The sequence below is a fragment of the Manis pentadactyla genome, chromosome 6 (genome assembly GCF_030020395.1).
Source record: "Manis pentadactyla isolate mManPen7 chromosome 6, mManPen7.hap1, whole genome shotgun sequence".
NCBI classification, from domain to species: Eukaryota; Metazoa; Chordata; class Mammalia; order Pholidota; family Manidae; genus Manis; species Manis pentadactyla.
This window is the reverse complement of record NC_080024.1, coordinates 50730072-50752462: the sequence shown is the minus strand read 5'-3', so window position 1 is coordinate 50752462 and position 22391 is coordinate 50730072.

The window sequence follows — 22391 nt, the reverse complement described above, 5'->3', positions numbered from 1 at the left end:
TGACAACTACCTCTACTATTTTTGAAAGGACACTAAGCCATGAACATTTCCACATTTTCCAACTGCAAATGAAGCCAGTTCCTTTGGGAAGAAATTAGGGACTACCAGTTTTTCCTCTTCCCAGGAAAATTCTCTGAACCATGGCTCTAAACAATGGTGCACTTCTCTATGAGTGACACCCCCACTTTAGGAGGTGAGTGCTTAGTGGAAGGAAGGGGGCATGGCCTCATATCTTAGATTGCCTCTCTCAGCATGGAACTTCATGAGCTGGATCAAGGGCATAGGGTCACCAGTATTTCCAGTGGTTCCACACCCAAGGTAGAGTTTTGTACCATGAGCCAGAGTAGACAGAAAAGAGACCCCACTTCTCAGCTGTCATACTTCAGAACTTAGGTTCAACAACAGATAACTGGAGGCAGGATGAGACATCATTTTGGGAGAAGAAAGCCGTCTGACTGGGAGCTGCGGGAGAGGAAACATTGTATTCTTGACTGCAACATCTGGAGAAGCTTCTTTCTTGCAGAGTTGTAAAGGGGCAGGGGAAAAGTGAGTCTCTGTTCAAAAACCATGGACTCTCTCTGTTCTTACTGAACTTTAATAGATTTTCTTGCATAAATATTTCTTCACTTTTTGTATGGCTTTGGGACTATTTCTAGAGACTTTAAATGATTGGGGTTTTTTAAAAATCATTTTCACCAGTTTCACTGGAAAATAAGTCCACGAAACTTTTCACACTATCATACTGGAAGAACAGTCTCTTACTGGGGTACTTCGGAGGCATGTGTTTTACACCATTTCCTGATCAAGGTCTGATTACCCACAGGGGTAACATATTTAAATACCACCCTTTATTCACTGCTTTCTCTACCCTTCATTGCTTCTCTATTCCTCTACTGGCATTCCTCGAAATGCTTAAATTCCCTGTTCTTGAATCCTATCTTATAGTCTGCCTTTGGATGATGCTAAGCAAAAATCTCAAGAATGATGTTTATGTTTCTGACTTTGGCAACTGAACACTTAAAGATACAAGAATTTAGGAATAATGGAAAAGATACAATGTATAAGAATATAAAAAGGGTTTGGGATCCAGAGCATGAGTGCAGAGATACAATTTAGCTAAAACAAGAGACACTTCCTCTATTAAATCAGGACAGTAGGAGAAAGAAGGAGAAGTGTAAGCACATGTATGCGTTTGGCAGCAAGAATCAACCACACTATTGAGGTGATTTTCCATAGGGTCTTTATAAGACTTAAAGTCCTTTAGCTTCACATAATGCTTAACCATCCTACAAATAAGCTTGCTTGCCAAAATATGCAAATGTTGAACCTAAGGCTTCCTTTCTTAAACTCCCTTTGGATGCCACTGCCAAAATTTGCCTGAGAGTTCTCTTCATTATGGCTTCCAAGTCTAATTTAATATGGTTATCTCATTCATTCTCTCAATATGTTAGTACACCTCAGTCAGATTATGATCAAGTCTTTTAGAACTGGAATCTAATTCTCCTCCTTTGAGTACTCTTGTAGCTCTGCCCTGATTCTTTAGTATTGATTTTAAAGTTTAACTCTAAGGGCTAATTTAATTATAATTCTTGTGTGCATTTTCTCATTGTAGGTGCTAAGTATTCACTAAAGACATAATGAAAAAGACACAAGGTTCTAGAGAGGTTTAGAAAAGGGAAAGTGTATTCAGTTAGAAATGGATCAAAAAAAGACTTTATACAGAAGATTTATATTTCAAAATGGACCTTGAATAATGGGAAAAGAAAAAGTTTAAAGGGTTGTTTTATGTAAAAGGTATGAGGAAAGCAGGAAGCCCAAAACATGTTTGAAGAATTACAAAAAATGTAGCTAGATTCCATAAAGTCAAAGAGAAAAGTCAGAGTTGGTCTGGAGCATTTTTTTTTTATGGAAGGCCTTGCAAAAGGATATACTTAATTAGATAAACAAAGAATACAAAAGAGGTAATAATTTAGGAATTTGTCCAATTTAAGCTATGCTTTAACAAATCCAAATCATGTAGTTCAGTCTCCATTCTTAGTAATACCTGTATGTCATTGTGGCTACTAGCTGCCAAGTTAAGAATGGAGTCTTTCATTACAGTCATCTTGGAATCTGTGTATCCTTTTTACTTCATAATACCCAAAAAACTAATTATGATTCTGGACAGTATGTTTCCAGATACCACCATCTTTCCTGCATTCTTTCTATATAATGCCTCTTCAGTTCTGAAAGCAGGCCCGCCTCCCTTATGTGAGTGCTTTTCTTTCTTTATTATTCAGCTTTCAGTTTGAACTCTGGTATTATCTTTCTGCTTGGGTGAGAATCTTTGTGCAGCTGCTTTAAAAACCATTCTGATACATTCTCAAATTTAATTATCAGAGATACTGCCACCAAATCTGACTTGAAATAAAGGCTGCAGGTGTCTACAAATGTAACTTTCCAACTTAGAATAAAATTGTTCCATTTAACTTACCACTGCCTCTCTATGAGAAATTCATTTATGCAGTTTTTATATAGTTCATCTGCACAACATTTTGGAAAAATTGGCAGGCCAATGTATCCATTAGGGATAGTCCTTATCATATACTGTAATTTTGGATATAAAGTCTGGGACATATATCCATGTGTAACTGTAGAAAGCACTCTGTACCTAGGCTTCTTAGCATTTATCAGAGCTTATAGTTTAATATTTAGTTTGCTGTTGCTCCAAGGAATATTCTCCCATGATGATACAACTAAATTACATTTCCAACGAGAAAGCATCACTGAGTATTGAGAGTGACACTACTGATCACCCACCAAAACTTGTAGAAATAAATCTGCTTGTTACAGCTGTCCCCCTAAAGACTCATTCAACAATGCAAGTGCTTGAACCTCTTGTCTCACTCTTTTCTGCCTAAAATAGTCTGAATTCTACCTCCAGCTAATCAGCTATCCTCCTCATTTCTTACTCGAGCATCCTGCTACTTCTTTATTATACATAGTAATCTAGTGTTTTCCAGCTGCACAAATAAAACATCTTTTAAGAAGGATAGGTTTTAGGAGAGTAGGAATGGTTATAAACTCAATAAGTTTTAGTTCATAACTTTTCCTACTTACCCAGTCCCCATCATTTGTAGACCTTCTATATGTAAGTGATGGAATGAATGAGTGTTTGACAAAGAGAAAGAGCAATGACTTCCTGGTTCACTCTCAGTGAACCATATGCCAAGAAAGAAGAATGAAAATTGTTACAATGAAATGTTTGTGCTATTTCATGGTTTTGAAAGTCTGTCCTTTCTTTTGGAGGTCTAAGGGATTAGTATTCCAGTATCTTCATTTAATTTTGCTTTAGTAGAAAGCTAAGAGCATTACTATTACATGTGATTTAATTACTTTCTGATTTGATGTGCCGTTTTCATTAATTTGGGGTTAAGTTCTCCTACTAGAAGATACGATGGTAAAGGTTCATATTATCCCTTTAATTTTCTTATTACTCTGGGGAGGAGATTTAAAAGTACTAAACCTTTTAATACCAAAGTTTATAAGCTGACTAAAATTTAAGTTTAGCACAGATTTTCTGCAATTTAGCTAAGACACAAACTACCTGAAGAATATCTAGGCACCAAATATATGTATAGACTTTCTCAAGGATTTATCGTCTTGACAAAATAATACTGTTTCTTAGGAAGCCACTGAAAGACTATTTTTGAGTCAGTTTCATGGTTATTTTTAAAAAGACATCAGTATTTCTTTATTTAAAAGTATTTTAAATACTTTTAATAAATATAAAAATCAGAAAGTATTACTATTTAATCAATATAAAAATCAGAAAGTATTACTATTTATACCAAGATTAGCAAGTGACTAAATTTTATATTTACCAACTACCATTTGTCAACACTTTCTTCTTACCCAGCCACGGGTTCATGGCTTTGTTTCACACCATGTGGTGTACCAATCCTCAAAACCAAGCCCTGCAAACCATCACTAAATGGGTTTACTTAGCCCTTTTCCTGCTCTGGATCATTTGAGAACACATCCTCTTTTATAAGAGGCAATGCTGCCCAGTTCTCTAGGCTTTCAGTTCTTTAGGTATAAATCCCTGGTAATGTATTCATAGATATTTCTCTCCAAAATAATTTCTTATGAATTTCAAACTCTACAGAATAATGAAGAGAATGTGACTCACAATCATCAACATTTTATGGACTACATTTATTTTGCCATAGATCCTTAGACTTAGTTAACTAATTATCCTAAATCAAGGGTTAGCAAACTTTTCTATAAAGGGCCAGCTAGAAAATATTTTTGGCATTGTAGGCCATCTGGTCTCTGCCACAATTACACAACTCTGCCATCGTAGAGTAAAAAGCATCCAAGGAAAATCCATAAATGAATGAGTATGGCTATATGACAGTAAAACTTTATTTTAAAAAATGGTTGGTGAACCAGATTTGACCCTGTTCTAAATTAACTATTAACATATAGAAAGATAGACTGGCATAGGGAAAAGAGCATGGTTATTGAAATCAAATCAACATGTGTTCAAATCCAAGCTCTGGCAATTTATACAACTTGGGGTCAGTCATAATACCTCTTTGAATTTGTTTTATAATCTGCTAAAAGGAGACTATATTTCTCACCTTGCACAGAAGATAGAACTAAAGGAATATAATTTTCTTACTACACTGTAATCAGTTGCTTAATTTGACAGTGGTAAGAAAGAGAAATTCTTCTCCCCAAGCATAGTCTCACTAAGTAACATACTTTATAATGCTTTTTAATGCAAAATTTTGAGAATAGTATTTTAAATGCAATATTGTGGGATAAAAAGAGATTAGGAACACAAATTCAAGTCAAACTTGCAGAGAATTCATGTTTTAAGGCACCTGTTTCTCCACAAAAAATAAAACAATGATAGATAAAATATAAAAACAGAAAGTTAAAATGTTATAACTGGACTCAAATACAAGACCAATATTTCTGAGAGCCAGAGATGAAATAATACTTAACCGGCTAGAGGGACCAAAGCAGCAGCTGTGCTACACTATGGAATGAAAGATACACAATATTTCATTTGGCTTTGATGTGGTAATGAATATTGATGTTCACTACAAGAGGGATATGGACTGGAGTCAAGCTCATGCCCTAATGCCAGAAGGTCAGAAAGCTTGGAATTGGGCCAGCATACTCTATAAACAAGGTAGTCCAAACTGTTTACAATCCGCTGAATATAACTATGACAGACAGAAAGCTGATAGGTAAAAAGGCAAAAAGACAAAACTAAATCACACAACCAGGAATATACCTAAGAACACTGCCTGCTCTTAGAAATTAGCTCAAGACCCAGAGTATGAGATCTGGCTCTGATCTTGTTGCCAGAGTGTTGGAATGAGACAACCAAAATTCACTAATTCAAAACAGAGAGAGAGAATTGGTCCAATGCTAAGGAAGGCAGCAATTGAACATCAACTTTAAAATAGGTTTGCACCCAAGAAGAAATTTTATCTCATGCAAAAATCTGCCAAACTTTAACATAACTATTTCGGATACTCAGAGATAAATGAAGGCTTATGAACTATGAAAGAAAAAAGAAGTAAGAAATTGTGAAATAAAACAGAAAGAAATGAAAAAATGAGAAGGAAAAAAGGAAGAAGTGTGAGAGTTCAAAAATATAATTGCTGAAATAAAAAGCCTAATTTAAAAATAAACTATAGACAGGACAATCAAAGAAAGAATCTACAGAGTGAAAACAGAATTGAAGAAATCACTCAAAATACAACATAAAGAGACAAAAGGATAAATATCATAAAAGTAATGAAGAAACAAGGGGATATCTGATCTGTTACAGAAAAAAATGAAGGATTTTACATAAAAAATGAAGGATTTTACATAAAAAACTTTTTTACAGAAAAAGTTGAGGATTTTACATAAATTTGTATGTGATTAGCAGATTTAAAAAGTATATTCTCAGTATCAAGCAAGATAAATAAATAAATACAAATCTATACCTAGTCACATTGTTGGAACTCCAGATTTTTAAGGATACAGAACAAATTTTATTAACTACCAGAAAGAAAAGATAGATTATTCTTTTTTAAAAAATTAGCAATCGGTATTTCAGAAACCTTTTCACCTGTTATTAAAGATAAACATCTATTTTTTAAAATCTTTAAATTGCCAAGAGAAAAAACGGTGTAAAATTTTACACCCAGATAATGTATTATTTAAAAGCAGTAGCAAAATAATGAAATTAGCAGACTTTCATAAAAAGAATGATTAACCCTGTAGTTATGCTGTAAGACAAGAGACCTATGAAAATGTACAGGAATAAGATTTTACATCCAATAGCAACAAAAACCTCCTTAAAGTCCTTGTTTACTGTCACCTACTCAAATGAGACCTAAACTAATTAACACCACATTAAATCTAGGGGTTATTTCTGAAGGTGAAAAGAAAAGGTATTGCAAAAGGTTCATAGGGGGTTTCAACTGTATCTTTAATGCTCTATTTCTTTCTTTTAAAGACAAAGAAGCAAACAAAAAATTTAAAATAAGAAGTCAGCAATTAAAACATTATGTTCTGATAGAACTGGGTGGTAAGGATATATCTTACTTTCTTGTATGCTTTTAAAAACATTTTTATCTATGAAAAAAAATGACAGTAGAAAGAGTGTAAGAACAAAGAGTTGGTATATTCTATACATTAGTGAAATAGGTGTCAATATATAAGTTTATAAGGAAGGTTATCAGGGTGATAAATGTTTTATATTCCAACTCCCCCATCAAACAATAGGACATACCTTACCCAACCCTCCACCAAGGCCAATCCTATGCCACTCTCTGTAATATTAGAATCTGTCCAAGAAATAGACATGGGTTCTCAAACTTTAAGTTTATGTACTGATTTCCAGAGACTGGTGAAAAACTAAGGCTGCCATCCATCAGACATCAGAGAATAATGACACAGCGAATAAGCAAGGAGCGTGAGGACCTCCGTACCTTTCCATGGCTCCAGGTAGCAGCCCTTTAGCCTTTGGCACGGGTAAGATTTGAGTATAGTAATATAAAACTGATTTAAACAGCAACATTAGGATGGAGGATTGTCTGGGGACATTGTGAAGAACATAGCTAAAGAGATAAGACAAAGTCATTTGATAGAGATCTTAGAATTCCACCTTGAGGACTTTAGATTGGTAAATTTTATTTGAGCAAATTAAGCTTAATATATGGGTGCATAATATTGTTAATGAGCAAAGCTGAGGTTGTTGCAACCATGATAGAATATTTAATAGAAACACTAGAAGTATACTGTAGGTCTGTGAAAAGAATGAGAGAAATTAAACAGTAGTTTATTGCTGATATGAGTAAATGTTTTACATTGTTAGTTTTCTAACTGAAATTTTATTTCTTTATTGAAAATAGAGGGGGAGAAATAAAATGAACTAAATAAGGTCATCTTTAAATCCATCTCCAGTGCAATGAGTTTTCTGTATGTTTCCTAGCTATTCAGGAAATTTTTTAGGTAGGGAGGTATGAGGTGGAGAGATAACTAGTTTAATGTTTTCCTAGTTAATCTGCTTCTAAATCATTCTTCCTGTGCATTTCCTTAAAAGACAGATCATTTTGCCATCCACAAGTTTAGCTTTATTCCAAATAAGGCAAGGATCCCATTGCAAAATAAATGACATTGTAACCAAGTTTAAAAATTACATTATTAGGCAAAAGAGTTGACCCATTTAAACTAACTTGGTGCAGCACTAGAATATCTTACAAATTCTAAAGCTCAATGCCATCTAATAAGAATTTCACAATAATGTTTCTTCCAAGATCACACTTCATGAGTGCCGTAATAAATAGAACTATGAAAGAGGTACTTATTCAGGTGCTTCTCTGTAAAGGAAGAGAACTAATCCCTAGTATTTGGCATCTAGACTAGTGCTGTCCAATAGAACTTCCTATGATAATGGAAATGTTTATTCTGAATTGTGCAGTGTAGTATCCACTACCCTCTTGCTACTATTGTGCACATGGAATATGGCTAGTATACCTGAGGAACTGAATTCTTCATTTTACTTAATTTAAATAATTAAAATTTAAATAGTCACATGTTCCTAGAGGCTAGTGTATTAAATTTAATATGAATTTAAATATTATGGTTTTATGTCAAGCAGAGACCTAGACAATTAGTGTCCAAGTCAACTTTGGCTGAATATGGTCAGAAATGAACTAAGATGAATGGAAAATAGAAAAAGTCATTGGTAGAAGTCAATTGCCAGGTATTATAAAGACGAGGAAAATTTCAGATCTTCTTAGGTCTTCTTATATAATGACTTAATGACCATTTCCCAAATGTTACATGGACTATCTCCATGTAGCCAAAACTGTATCTGTAAAACCTATACTATCAATTCAACTGAATGTCTTTTCTTCTATCACATCCCTTGTGAAAGCTAAAAAGTTTGAAACTAGTTCTGGTAATGTGAAGAACTCATTGAAGACTCATAAAGCCATGTGTTTTACTGTGGTGAATCCCACGTGCTACAGTGAAACACCAATGACTCAGAAAGCCAAGGCCTTTGATGGAGATGGCCTTGCACTTAATGGAGGGCTATTCAGACCAGGACTCAAATTCAAGGGGCAATGAGAACTCCAATGCTCACTTCTCACATTCCCATTACAAGCTGCTGTCCTCATTTTTAAAATATTCATTCACATCTTTCTTTTCCCATGGAAATAATTTCTTTGCTGGAGCCAAACGTCTAATTTCTCTATGTGTTTAACACATTACTCCATTTCAAAGTAGTTTGAGAGAGTGAGAACTTAAAGGCTAGAAATCGCGAGCAAAGTAGAAAATCCAAATTAAACAATCTGTTTAAGCCCAGGAGGTTTACGTATTTTCCAAAGCTCTATGCACTGTTTCCTTTGAATACAAAGCCCTTCAAATATGCACAAATTTAGCCTTGCTGCTATCACAATATCTGGGTAGAAATAACTCTCTTAACAAATGTGTGTACATTGTAATAAGTAGATTTAATAGGAATTTAAATATTATGGTTTTATGTCAATTTTAATTACTTCCTGGCATCTCCATGAATCATATGAACTTTAAGATTGGAAGGTAACTATTTGCACTTTGGTGTATTATTCTATTGGGGAAAGGAGAAAAAAAGCCCTCACATTTATTTTCTTGGTTTAATAAATAGACATACTTCAAACACTGCCTCACATCATCAGAAGTCATGGGAAAATAATAATAATAAGCAAAAATAAACCCAAGTTAAGTGACTTTTACATAAGATTTAGTTTCAACCCAAATGTTTAGCCCTTTAATTCACTTGTGCTCTCAATGCTCTTTACGCAAATAATTCTCATTTGAGTTCCTATAGCAAATTCAGAATTTGAAAATAACCAGATAGAACAGTGCTCAATTTAAGGTCCTGACAATAAGTACAGAAATGTTGTTTTATGCTTGAGGGAACTGTGCATAGACCATCTGCTGCCTTGGTGAATCCCACAAAACCTGTCAAAGCATGCATGCATGAGGAAACAGAGAAGGAAGAGGGAGCCATTCTCACAGCCAATGGGACAGAGATCTAGGAAACCACAACATCCACTTTGGACACTATTCAGATGAATAATTAGGCCCATGTGGTATATAGTAAGTCTAGTTCCTGAACCCAAATCCCAAAAGAAGAATGCTATTGAGAGTTTTTATTATTGTGTCACTGCGCATTTCATGCAGCTTTAGTTAAGAGGATAATTGAATAGAACCTTGTGCTGCATCTGCACTGCGTTGTGTGACACGATGGAAATGACATGGAAAAGGCAACTTAGGCTATTTTACCAAAATAGTCTGCAACGTGATGGCTTCTTGTTATCTATAAACTTATTCCCAAAGCAGCACAAACTGTCCCCTTGCCTGCTTATTCATAGAAGAAGAAAAAATACATATGCTTAGAAATGCCCCCAAAGATCCAAAGTTTGACATTTAAGTAAAAGCAAAACAGTGGATAGGACACATTCACATAGAATTGCACACATAGAATTAGAAAGCCCTCAAACTCCCTCCCAAAAAACATTAAAAATTATGAATTTCTATTCACATCTGTCCCAAAAGGTATTGAAATTATGTTTTTGGAAATTATTCACTAGGATCTACAACTGGAAATTATCTTCTGTGAAAAATGGAGCCCTATTCCTGACAAACTGGGATGGACCACTATTAGAGTTAGCACACCATCATAAGAGCATGTCAGTCTTACTGGCTGCATACTTGGTAGGTAGACATTAATTTATCTTTAAATAATAACACACAATATGGATTCTTATAGTACTCTCATCCTTGAGTTCAATCATTAATTGAATAAAAGTGAGTGTTTGCAACAGCTTATAGGAATACCTGATATTTAAGAGAAAGAGTCTGGTTATTGTTTGGCAACAGTGCTGAAAAAACTCAACAAATTATATTTTACAAGTAGACAGAATACATACATATATACTGTAATTACTGTATCACTGTATTCCAAGTCAAGGTACTGAAATACACAAATGCACTGAAAGTTTAATGAATATTGATTTATAATACAATTTGAGAGGTGAAGTTAGGGAAGAATATTATTGTTGGAAATTATTCAGATTCAGGGATAGCTTATCACATGCAATCTCTTCCTAAGCACATAGGAAGACTGTATTTCCCTACTTCCTCCCAGAAAGGTCAAACCAGGGACTGAGTTGTAGCTAATAAGACGATGACAGAAGTAAAGTCAGCCACTTCCAGACCTGGTGATTAAAAACCTGAAAAATCTTAATGTAGACTTTGGAAGCCATGTGTTCCACATGGCCTGGCTTCAGGGCAGAGAAGAGATGGCCAAGCTTTATTAGACTTTACAGGAGTGAGAATAAATCTTTGTTTATGAAGATGTTAGGGTTTGGACTTTTTTTTTTCTGGCAGAGGACTAGCCTATTAGCATAATTCAAAGAATTTCTCAAAATGCTTCAGAATATTTTTAACACCCTCTCAAGCCTCTACTGCAACAGAAATACTCTGGCTTTATTTATAAGCAATTCATGAATTTCCAGACTTTTTCACATATTAACTCCTATTTAATTCCTTAGGTACAAAGTAGCTATGAAAAGATGCTTATCTTGACCTTTGAGAGTTTATCTAATAGCTTACAAACAAATGGCTAGGTTGAAAGCATAATTCTTGTTGGTTGACTAAAATGCTCTAAGATGGAATTTTGGACTAGCCAAGGAATTTTCCAGTTGCTCAAACTGCCCCCTATAGGCAAACAACAGGAGTCACAGCTGCTAAATAGATTGGCATCTCAATGTCCACTTAAGCCACTTTACTTATGCTTTACTGAGAACCTAAAAGACAAAGACAACATTTTTATGCTGTTTGTAAATATCATCAGCTCATTTTTATCATAAAATTGATCCTGTCAAGGAACCATGGAATAATTTCAAATTCATTTTTTTCCTACCATAATAGAGTCATGGGACTTTCACCACATAGAATCCACAGTTCATATGGGCCAGTGGCACTGCCATGTAAGTAATATTCAAAGGCATTTCTCAAAGTATGATTTTAAAACTATACAATTATTAGGAGCAAATTCTCAAGAACTACAGAATATATATACATGGTTTTTTCAGTTACAACCAAATGCTGAAAAGGGACCATCTGCTATTTAAATACCTATGAGAGTAACCCAGGGGCAGCTTCAAATAAGCTCCTCTGCTGATTAAAGGATTACATTAGCTAAGGAAGGTGGTGTATTATATATGCTAGATAGTTTTGTTTTATATAATAATGGGTTTTGTTTCTTTTAGTTCCTGTAGTTGACTACCAGGAATACATAAGACAGCTCAGAATTGTTCATTTTACCTTACACCTTATCTGCTTAATATTGCCTGACTCAACTCATACATGGGAAATGCTCTAAGGAAGAATTGGAAAATTGTATTCATCCAGTAGCACGCCTGCATTCAATCATCTTTCTGTTCACCAGTCACCATGCAAATTTAGAAAAATCACTTAATCTATCTATTCAGATACCTCTTGGATAAAATGGTTTGTTTCCAATCTAAATTTTTCTAGCTATAGATCATTAAATGACTATTTTCAACTTTTGTCAGGAGTAAAAAAATAAAGGGTTTGATCTTCAGCATGTAACAATTAAGGTTAAATTTACTGAAAAAGAGTGTGAATTGTGAAGTAGATTGTAAAGGAAACTTTGAAATCTCATTTCTTGGGTTATTGTCAAAGAAGCAGAAATTCTTGTCCCTAGAATTTAGGTGTGATCTTACTAAAGTTAGGAGAATATTTAAGGTATCTGTCCATTCTGATTTCATAGTTCTAACAGACAATTTGAATTTTTTCCTTTTCATGCACTTTGCAATGCTAAATTTTAAAATCAACTGAGGTTTGGGGTTTGACCTCTGTTTTTTATACCAATTTCCCTGTAACATGACCAAAACATCCCCCTCCTCCTTTGGTCTGCATTATCTTTACCTTTAAAGTTAAGGAGGTTGACCAGGATGGCCTTAACTTCCTCTTCCGGACTAAACTTCAGACAGGCTTCCTCCTGCCTCGAATTTCCTTGACCTCCTTCTCACCCCTGCCCTCAAATGTCCAGGTGATCTAACCACAGAGACACCCTCCTCCCTCTTCTTAGAGCATTTGCTGTAGAAAACTTGTCATTGTAAATTCTTTCTCTGCCCCTTTGAGATGTAAATCTTTTTAAAAGCCTCTTATAGTTTACAGCCCAGAAATATCTTTCTCAAGGACCTGGGAGCCATTTCTTAGAAATGTAATTATCAAGGAAGACAGTGTACCTGTCTCTCAGGCTCTGTGGGCTGCACACTAACTTCAAGGGTGACTTATTTCAAGTTGTAGAACTACATCCTGTCACAAAGACATAAGAAAGTTTTACTTTTCCTTTGAGTAAAGCCAATTAGCAAACATTAAAATTCTCCCATATACTTTGTTTAGCAGGATTTCAGACTACGTCCTGGTCCGCCTTCACTAATACAATAGCCTTGAATAAAGTCATCCTTGACTCTTTAACAATGTCCAGCATAATTTTTGCTTTAAAAGGGTTTAGTAGATAGTCTCCAAGGCCCTTTTGCCAACTTTGAGATTTTATATTTCCACAGAAAGGACATTTTGGTTTGAGGTAATTCCAAGACAGTGGTAGCCAGTTCACAGAATATGGAAAAGATGTGATGGGGCTTCAAATTCAGCAAAATTATACAAGGTTATCTACCTACCTGTATTCACTAGCACTCACCAGCAGACTAGACAGTCTTCCCCGTGGATCTACCATTCTTCTAAACCCACATTGTGTAGCACTACAACATCCCTTCAGGATGAAAGCCAGAGGTTTCCTATCATCACTGGTACTACCTAATTTTTTTCTTCTATTATGCTATCTAGTTTCAGAATCATTAATAGAGCTTGAATTCACACATAGGAGTAATTTAAATTTATATAAAAATATAGCTTAATCCTAATAATACAATGAGATAAAAAGTCAATCAGCTGCTTTCCTATATTCATGAAAGAATTTTTCTTTAGTTAAGAAATACAGTTGACTGCCATATCATTCACTGTTTCTTTCCTTCCTTTGAAATTCACTGCTATGATCTTATCAATACTGTCTCAATTTTTAATGCTACCATAATGATGCATTATAAATATTTACTGAATTAACACATGTGAGTGAATGAATGGGAAGTTTTGTGATCATTTTTCACTACAACATATCTTTCTGTGGTGATATACACCAATATAAATATTTAATATTCTTAGTAAGTACACACTTTGAATTTTTTAGATTGTTATAGAGATGGAGGTTGTTTTATAAAAAATACTTGTGTAATCTAAAGCTTCCATGATGTACCTTTCTTATGTATTACATTCAACATATGATCTTTTATATTTTTACATGGAAATATTCAAATCTAGATTAATATTAAGTCTATAATCCTTACAAATAAGCAAAATGAAATCCTGCATGAAAATAGCAAATAGCAAACCTTCCCCATCATTAATCACCTCACAGTTACTAACAACATATCTTATGTCACAAGGAGTGCTATCCCTGGGCAAAAAATCATTTTTGTGATTCATGTTGAGAACCTTGAAGTTTTATTATGCAGAGATTTGAAACTACACTACATGTCTTTGTGACAGTGTAATATATGATTCACAATGCAAAACACAATACAGAAAGGTTTCAGGAAACTTAATTGACTAGAACTGCAGGTGACTTACTACAGTGTTTATTACAGTCCTCCAAAAGGCATAGTTTTCCACTGCCTGAATATTCACCATACAGTAATGTGACTGCTGGAAGGTGTGTGTTGGATGCCAAATAATCTTGAAGCACCGCTTGAAGAGTGCCTTGGCAAAAATCAAGAAACCTGTCTCTTAGTGTTTACCTACTCCTTCTGCACTTTCCAGCAGCAGAACAAGGGAGCAGGGCGTTCTGTTGGATGGATGGAAAGGAATCCTTACGTACTGAAAAGAGCTCCAAAGCAACTTACCAAGAAATTTTAAATATTCAAATTACAACAAAACACCAACTGCTTTTTTTTAAGCTTGTTTACCCTAAATCACAATCAAAAGCAATGCCTGGACTTAAGCTATTATCCTCACCACCAAAAGAAATGAGAAGTCAAGAAATAAATATATGAGATGCATAGTGGAAGTATAGTGAGTTGCTCATATTCTCATTTGCAGGCTTCTATTACCAGACTATTTCACTGCTTTAATGGTAAATGAATTAATTATTTCAATCTGTGGCTTCCCAAACTGAGGTACTTTTCTATTATTGTGAATTACCAGAAGGAAAACTTTTCCTCAGTCAATTGGAATTCTAAAGCAAGCCCCAATGTGTCTGCTGCTACAAGACATTTAGAAAGTTTTCCACAGCAACTAAGTATGAACTGCTTCATAAACTTTACTGCATGCCTGATCATATCTTTTTTATTTCATCAGATTAAGTTGAAAGCAGCTTGTTTCCTCATATGCCAGCTGAGCAGACATTTGAGTATTTTAACTCTCTATAAACTGCCTTGATATCTATACAGCTCATTTTATCCAAGATGGAGCAGCGTAAGTAGGGGATTTCCCATTACTGAAACCTGCTGACTGCTTCCCCAATAGATGAACTGTTTCTTACTGCCACAGGGGCTGTGACTCTCCAAAATAAGTGATGCCTCTCCCACATCCTGGGCCCCACATCCTGGGACTTTGCCAGGAGCTTTGTATTTCTTAAAATATATCCTGATACTCCAGGAGGATTCTGAAAAGGTTACTTGAAGCTATCATACTCTAAAACACTACACTTAAATGCCACCACACAACATGGTGGAACAACCCCCATTTCTCACCCTGATCTTGTGCCATATAATTTCAAACTAAGACTCCAGTGAATGTTGGGAATATCACGGTGATGTCTGCGAGTGGCCATGTAATGGGTCAGGAGAGTGGGGAAGAAGCTGGGTAAGGAAAGATGTTCCACTCATCAATTTTATGTCCTGTGCTGTCGAACACTATCTTTAAATATGGTGTTCTACGTATTTAAAAGAAATAGTTTGAGACACATTCTGGTGGATATAGAAAAATATGTTAATGAGTTATATTGATACTAACCTTACTGACAATTTTGCTATATGTTGCACTTTCACTTTCTGAATGTCATTACAATATTTACTTAAGTGCAATCCTGAATAAATTGCCAGTTGTTCTAGCAAATTTTTTAAAAATACAGTTCATGTTCACAAAGAAAATTCCATAATTACAAGATGGTTTCCCATCTAAGTTTTAAATAAGTTGAGGAAATGCTGGTGCAATTATTTCAAAAAGAAATATTTGAATTATTCTGATCAATTAATAAAAATGAGAGAACTCTTATTGGTATGTTACTAATGAAATATTTCCCTTGGGATGAAAATAATGCTACAGTAAAGCAAATAACTACTCAACAAAAGTCAAAATAAGTCACAAGATCTCAAGTATTCAGAGAAATATTCATTAAGAATTGTGCTGTGGATAAGAACAGGTGGCAATAATTGGATTTCCCATCTGCAGATTATAAAATCATCTACAGTTTGGCTTTCACAAGTATTACAGCCAATATGTGGAAACCTATCCATTTGCAAATTGTGCCAGATGGACCCTGACAAAATGCAGAGAACCACACAGGACCAATGTTCTTTCTGATGTTTTTTAAGTTTAAAGCAGATGACCATGCCATTTGCACAGAAAATAGGAATTGTGAAGAGTATGTGAGCAGAATTTATTGAGTTCAGGAGGGGTCAATAATGACATCAAAGCATCTTTCAACTCCAGATCCTAATAACCAAAGTCCTCTCCACATGTGGCCCATTCAGAGGGAAGACAAGATTGGCAATTATCTATTTTTTAGTTGTACAAGTCTGTGTATTCAAAAATGAGGCCCTTTGTCAGATAAATATTTGCAAATATTTTCTTCCAGTCTGACTTTTCCTTTTTGGTAACAGTGGTTATTGAAGAGTATTTTAAAACTTCTGATGAAATCCAATTTAGAAGTTTTTCTTCTGTATTTTGTCATTTTAGTGTTCTGTTTAAGATGACTTTGTCAGATTCACGGTCACTACAATTTTCTCCAGGATCTTATAAAGGATTTATCACCTACACTTACACCTATTATTCATTTTGAGTTAACTTTTGTATGTACTGTTAAATAATTTTGGGGTTTGGGGTTGGAATATTGTTTTCCTTTGATGGCACTTCTATAGCTATTCATCATCTATTGCATCTTTTCTCACACTTAATCACCTTGAAAGCTTTGTCAAAAAAGCAGTTCATCACATCTGTGTGTCTATTTTTATATCAATATAAACCTATCATGATTAATGCAGCTATTGAAATCAGATAGTGTAACCAAGAACTGGTCTTTTCAAAATTATTTTAGCTGCCCTATTATCTTTGCATTTCCATATAAGTTTTAGAATCTGCCTGTCAAAATTTCTGCAATATAGACTGCTGGAATCTCAAATAGTCTGGCTGAGAACTTAAGGTGAATTTAGTGAGAATTAATATCTTCAGAATATTGAATTTTATAATACATAAATATGATATAATTCTGTATTTACTTAGTCTTCTCTAAAATCTTTCAGCAATGTTTTGTAATTTTCAGTGTTGCATGTATTTCTCAAACTCATCTCTACTTAATGCTTATGTAAATAGTACTTATTTTAATTTCTTTTCTAATATTTTAAATGCTAACATATAGAAATGCAATCTTTTTGTGTGTTTTTATAGTATAATTGAGGTATAATTGATATTTAAAAACTGCACGTTTAATGTATATTTGGATATATGAATGCAACTGTGATACTATCACCACAATCAAGGTAATAAACATATTCATCACCTCCAAATGTTTCCTTCTGTCTCATTGCTTTTTGGGACAGAGGGGATGTTTTGTATTGTTTTTTGGTTTTGGGTGGTAAGAGCACTTAACATGGAATCTACTCTTCTGAAAAATTTTTAAGTACACAATACCATGTTGTTGACTATAGGTACCAGGTTGTACCACAGATTTCAACAGCTTATTTAGCTTTTGTAACTATGATTTAATTCCCATTAAACAAAAACTCCCAATTTCTTCCTCTCCTCCTAACTCTTGGCAACCACCATTCTATTTTCCACTTTTAATATTTTATTATTTTATGTACCTCATATAAATGGAACCATGCATTTATCCTTTTATGTCTGGCTTACTTATCATACTCTCTTACAGGTCCATCCGTTTTGTTGCAAATGATAGCATTTCCTTCTTTCTTAAGACTGAATAATATTTCATTGTATATGTATACCACATTTTCTCCATTCATCTGTCAATGGATGTTTGGTGGGTATCCATATCTAGGCTATCGTAAATAATGCTACAATGAACATTTTCACTCATTTTTATAAATTTACATATCTTGGAGATATTTTCAAACATCTAAATATCTTGGAACCTCCATATACTCACAAATTAGTACTAATAGATTTCTCATGGATTCCTTAGCATTTCCTACATAATTAGGTATTTTGCAAATAAAATTTTTACGTTCCTCTCAATCTACATGCTTTAGATTTCTTTTCCTTGCCTTAGTACACTAGTTAGGAATTCCAGTAAAACAGTAAAAGGAAGAAAAGAGGAAAGATATATTTGCATTATCTCCATGTTAGAGTTTAAAAAAGACCATCAGGTTTACTCATTAAAATACGGTGTTAGCTATTGCTTTTCTTAAAGCCCTTTATCAGATTAAAGAAGTTATTCTATTCCTAAATGACTTAGAATTTTCTCTAGAATACAGATTGGGTTTTGCCAAAAAATAACATATAACAAATTACATTAATTGATTTCCTAGTATTAAACCAACCTTGCTTTCCTGAGAAAAAATCGACTTGATCATGATATATTATCTTTTATATATATTGCTGGATTAAATTAGATAAAATTTTCATAAAAATTTTTGCAACTGTCAGGGGGAGGGTGGGAAAAGATGGCAGCATGAGAAGTGAGGTAGAAACCTCCTCCCAAAACCACATACAACACAAAAATACAGCAAATACAACTAATCCTGAAAGAGCAACCAGAAAGAAAACGGCAACAAATGGCCTACATCTGGGGAAAACAGAAGAACTCATGGAAAAGGGTAAAGTAGCAAAGCCATGATCAGGCGGGACCCAAGCCCTTCCCACAACCCAGCTCACAGGCAGAAGGAAGAGAAATGGAGCGGGGAGGGAGTAGAAGCCCAGGACTGCTAAACACCCACCCCTGGAGATCTGCTCCAGGAACAGGAACACACATTACACGGTGCTCTGGAGATTAGTAGGGTTGGAGAGCAAAGAGAGGCAGAACACTCAGAGAGACTGAGATTCCAGCTACTTGTGGAGAACAGGTACCCAAAAACAGTAGCTCCAGGACAAAAGGCAAGCACTTTGAAAGACATCTCAGAAGCAAGAGGGGTGCTAAAGGGGCAAGGATTACACAGAACTTGCTACTTAGGAGTAAGGACAGGTGGACAAAATCGTCCTAGCACAATCAGCACAGCAGTTTAGGAACTTTTAGGAGCATCAGGCGCTCCAACCCCTGGGCTGGCAAGACAGCACTGAGGCTCCCCATTGTGACATGGACATTACAGCTCCTGCCACACAGCCAACACCTGTTCACAAGACCCACCTATATGCTGCCTACAAGAGACTCACTTGAAACCCAAATACAAACACAGACTGAAAGTAAAGAGATGGAAAAAGATATTTCATGCAATTAATAGGAAGAAAAAAGCAGGAGTTGCAGTACTTGTATCAGACAAAATAGACCTCAAAACAATGAAAGTAACAAGAGACAAAGAAGGACACAACATAATGATAAAGGGCTCAGTCCAACAAGAGGATATAACTATTATAAATATCTATGCACTTAACACAGGATCACCTACATATGTGAAACAAATACTATCAGAATTAAAAGAGGAAATAGAATGCAATGCATTCATTTTAGGAGACTTCAACACTCTACTCACTCCAAAGGACACATCAACCAGACAGAAAATAAGTAAGGAGACAGAGGCACTGAACACTGCATTAGAACAGATGGACCTAACAGATATCTACCAAACACTCCAAAAACAGCAGGATACACATTGTTCTCAAAGTATACATGGAACATTTTCCAGAATAGATCACATACTTGGCCATAAAAAGAGCCTCAGTAAATTCAGAAGGATTGAAATTACACCAACCAGCTTCTCAGACCACAAAAGTATTAAACTAGAAATAAATTCTGCAAAGAGACAAAAAAGCCCACAAAAACATGGAGTCTTAAAAACATGCTCCTAAATAATCAATGGATCAATGACCAAATAAAAACTAATATCAAGCAATATATATGGAGATAAATAAAAACAATGACTCAACACCCCAAAATCTGTGGGATGCAGCAAAGGCCAGCCGTTCTAAGAGAACAGTATATTGCAATACAGGCTTACCTCACCACACCCAGGACTGAGATCTATAAGCCTATTACCCAACATGTGGTGGGTGAGACTCCTCCCGGGTCCCCTGGCATATGGTGTTGGATCCCACAGCTCCCAAAAAGGCACTTTTTGTTGAATGGATGCTAAGTTGTTGTTGGGGTGGAGGTGGGGGGACACAAAGGACATCTTATTTAGCCATGATACTGATATCACTCCCCCCACATGTGTTTTTTAAACTCCTTTCTTGTAGTTATCATTCTGAGCTTTCTGAACTCTTTTTCAGTATTTTACACGTTAGTTGACCTTCTTTTTCAGGGAGTTATTTTAGTCCCAATTTCCCATTTTTTCCACTTAAGTTTTCTGTATTCCCTAGGTCTCTGCAACACCTTCACATGTGAGTTTAAGAAGTAGTTCTGATGAAAATTGGGTTCCTTTAATGCTCATCAGACCTAGAAACTTATAGAAAGATTTGGATTATTTTGTTATTTCTATTGTTCTCCATAGTTTCTGAAAGAAGTCAATTCCTCAACTACCTCAACTCCTCAAAAATGCTTAACTTTAAACAAAATTTTGTGTAGAGAAACTAATGTACATTCTGATGTTTCTTTTAAACTTAAGATTCTTATTTTCTAAATTCCAAAAGACTTGGAATTTTATTATTTTCACCAATAACCCTGTGCTGATCCAGAATCAATTCCAGACTATTTTACATCAGGCCCCATACCATAAAAGCAAGCCAACAACATATTCTAGACTCACACTTATAAAAATCAGTCAATTAGCAGTATTTTCACTCAAGTGAAATTTCACCATAATCTAAAAAGTAAAAAATTTGGAAACAGTGAGTCTATAAACAATTTTTAGTGTTTGCCAATCTTTTAAAGCCACATTCCCCAAAACTCCATCTGAAATCAGCTGATGTTTTTTGGGAGTGAAACTGAACCTTCCAAATATAGCTCTCCATTGCTTTTCAAGCAATGAATTCCGCATTTTTGTTTGATATATTAAGAAGTGGCCTTTTGTATCCACCCATAATATTGTAATAATTCATCAAGTTTGAGTAACATCTAGAAATTTCTTAACATACACACCAACCTTGAATCTTGAACCTTGTTAACTATACAGGCAAAAGTATATGCAAAGTTCATTTCTGTAGTCCATATTTCTGTATCTCTTCCTACTAAAATCACTCAAATATAGATATTCCCCAAGCTTCTTTCCATAGCCATTCTCTCTAGTATTTCATTACTATGTTCCCTATTTATGAGTCATTACCTCTATAGCTTGTTCCATCACTACCAATAATCATCCAAATCCAAAGGTCTGAAGTGTCAGTGGGTCACCCCATCAATTCAGTTCTATTCTATAAATTGTCCTGAATATCTTAAGAGCACTAAAAACTCAGAGTATCTTAAATTAAACTCATCTTTTCCATTAAACTTGCCATCCTTTCTGAAATATCATTTCTATTTAATTTCTTTCCAGTCCCACCCACCACTAGGCATAAAATTTTATTTATGGTCGTCATTTTTTCCCATTTCTCCCACATTCATTCAGTTGCTAAGCAATAAAGACTGTACTTCTTCGGTGTCTCCCATGAATGCTCCTTTCTTTGCATTCGCAGTTCCATGGCCCTCAGTCAGATTCCAGCTACTCTTCACAAGTTCTAATTCTTTTCTCCAATTGGTCTTTTCTCTTCCCAACTTTATTTCTGACTACCCGAAGTTTCTAGAGTCATTTCCCACAAAACTGTTCAGATCAAGTCATTTTCTTACTCAGATCTTCAGAGGTTCTTCAAAACAAAGTTTTTAGCAGACTGTCAAGACACTTCAAAATTTAAGTACAATTGTTCTTTCCCCGGAATTTGTCCTTTATACACATATCCTTCACACAATTTGTCCTTAAGCTAAATCAGGCTATCATTCTTTAAATTCGTTTTTTCATTTTATATTTCTGTGATTGCTCTTCTAATTATCTCCTTTGAGATACTGACTTTATATTACCACCTTTTAAAATATTAAAAACTATGTTAAAGCCCAATTCAATTTTCCATTCATTAATATCCAGAAGTTACCTCTGTTTCTGACTGTCTGATAGAAGTTATTTTTTATTGGGGTGTAATTGATATACATTGTATTCATTTCAGATATACAGCAAAATGATTCAATATCTGTGTGTATTGCAAAAGGATCACAATAATTCTAGTTGACATCTGTGCCCAAAATTAGTTACAGAATTTTTCCTTGTGATGAGAACTTTTAAGACCTACTTCCTAAGCAACTTTCAAATATGCAATACAGTATTATTAACTATAGTCACCATGATGTATATTACATCCTCAAACGTATTTATTTTATAACTGGAAGTTTGCACATTTTG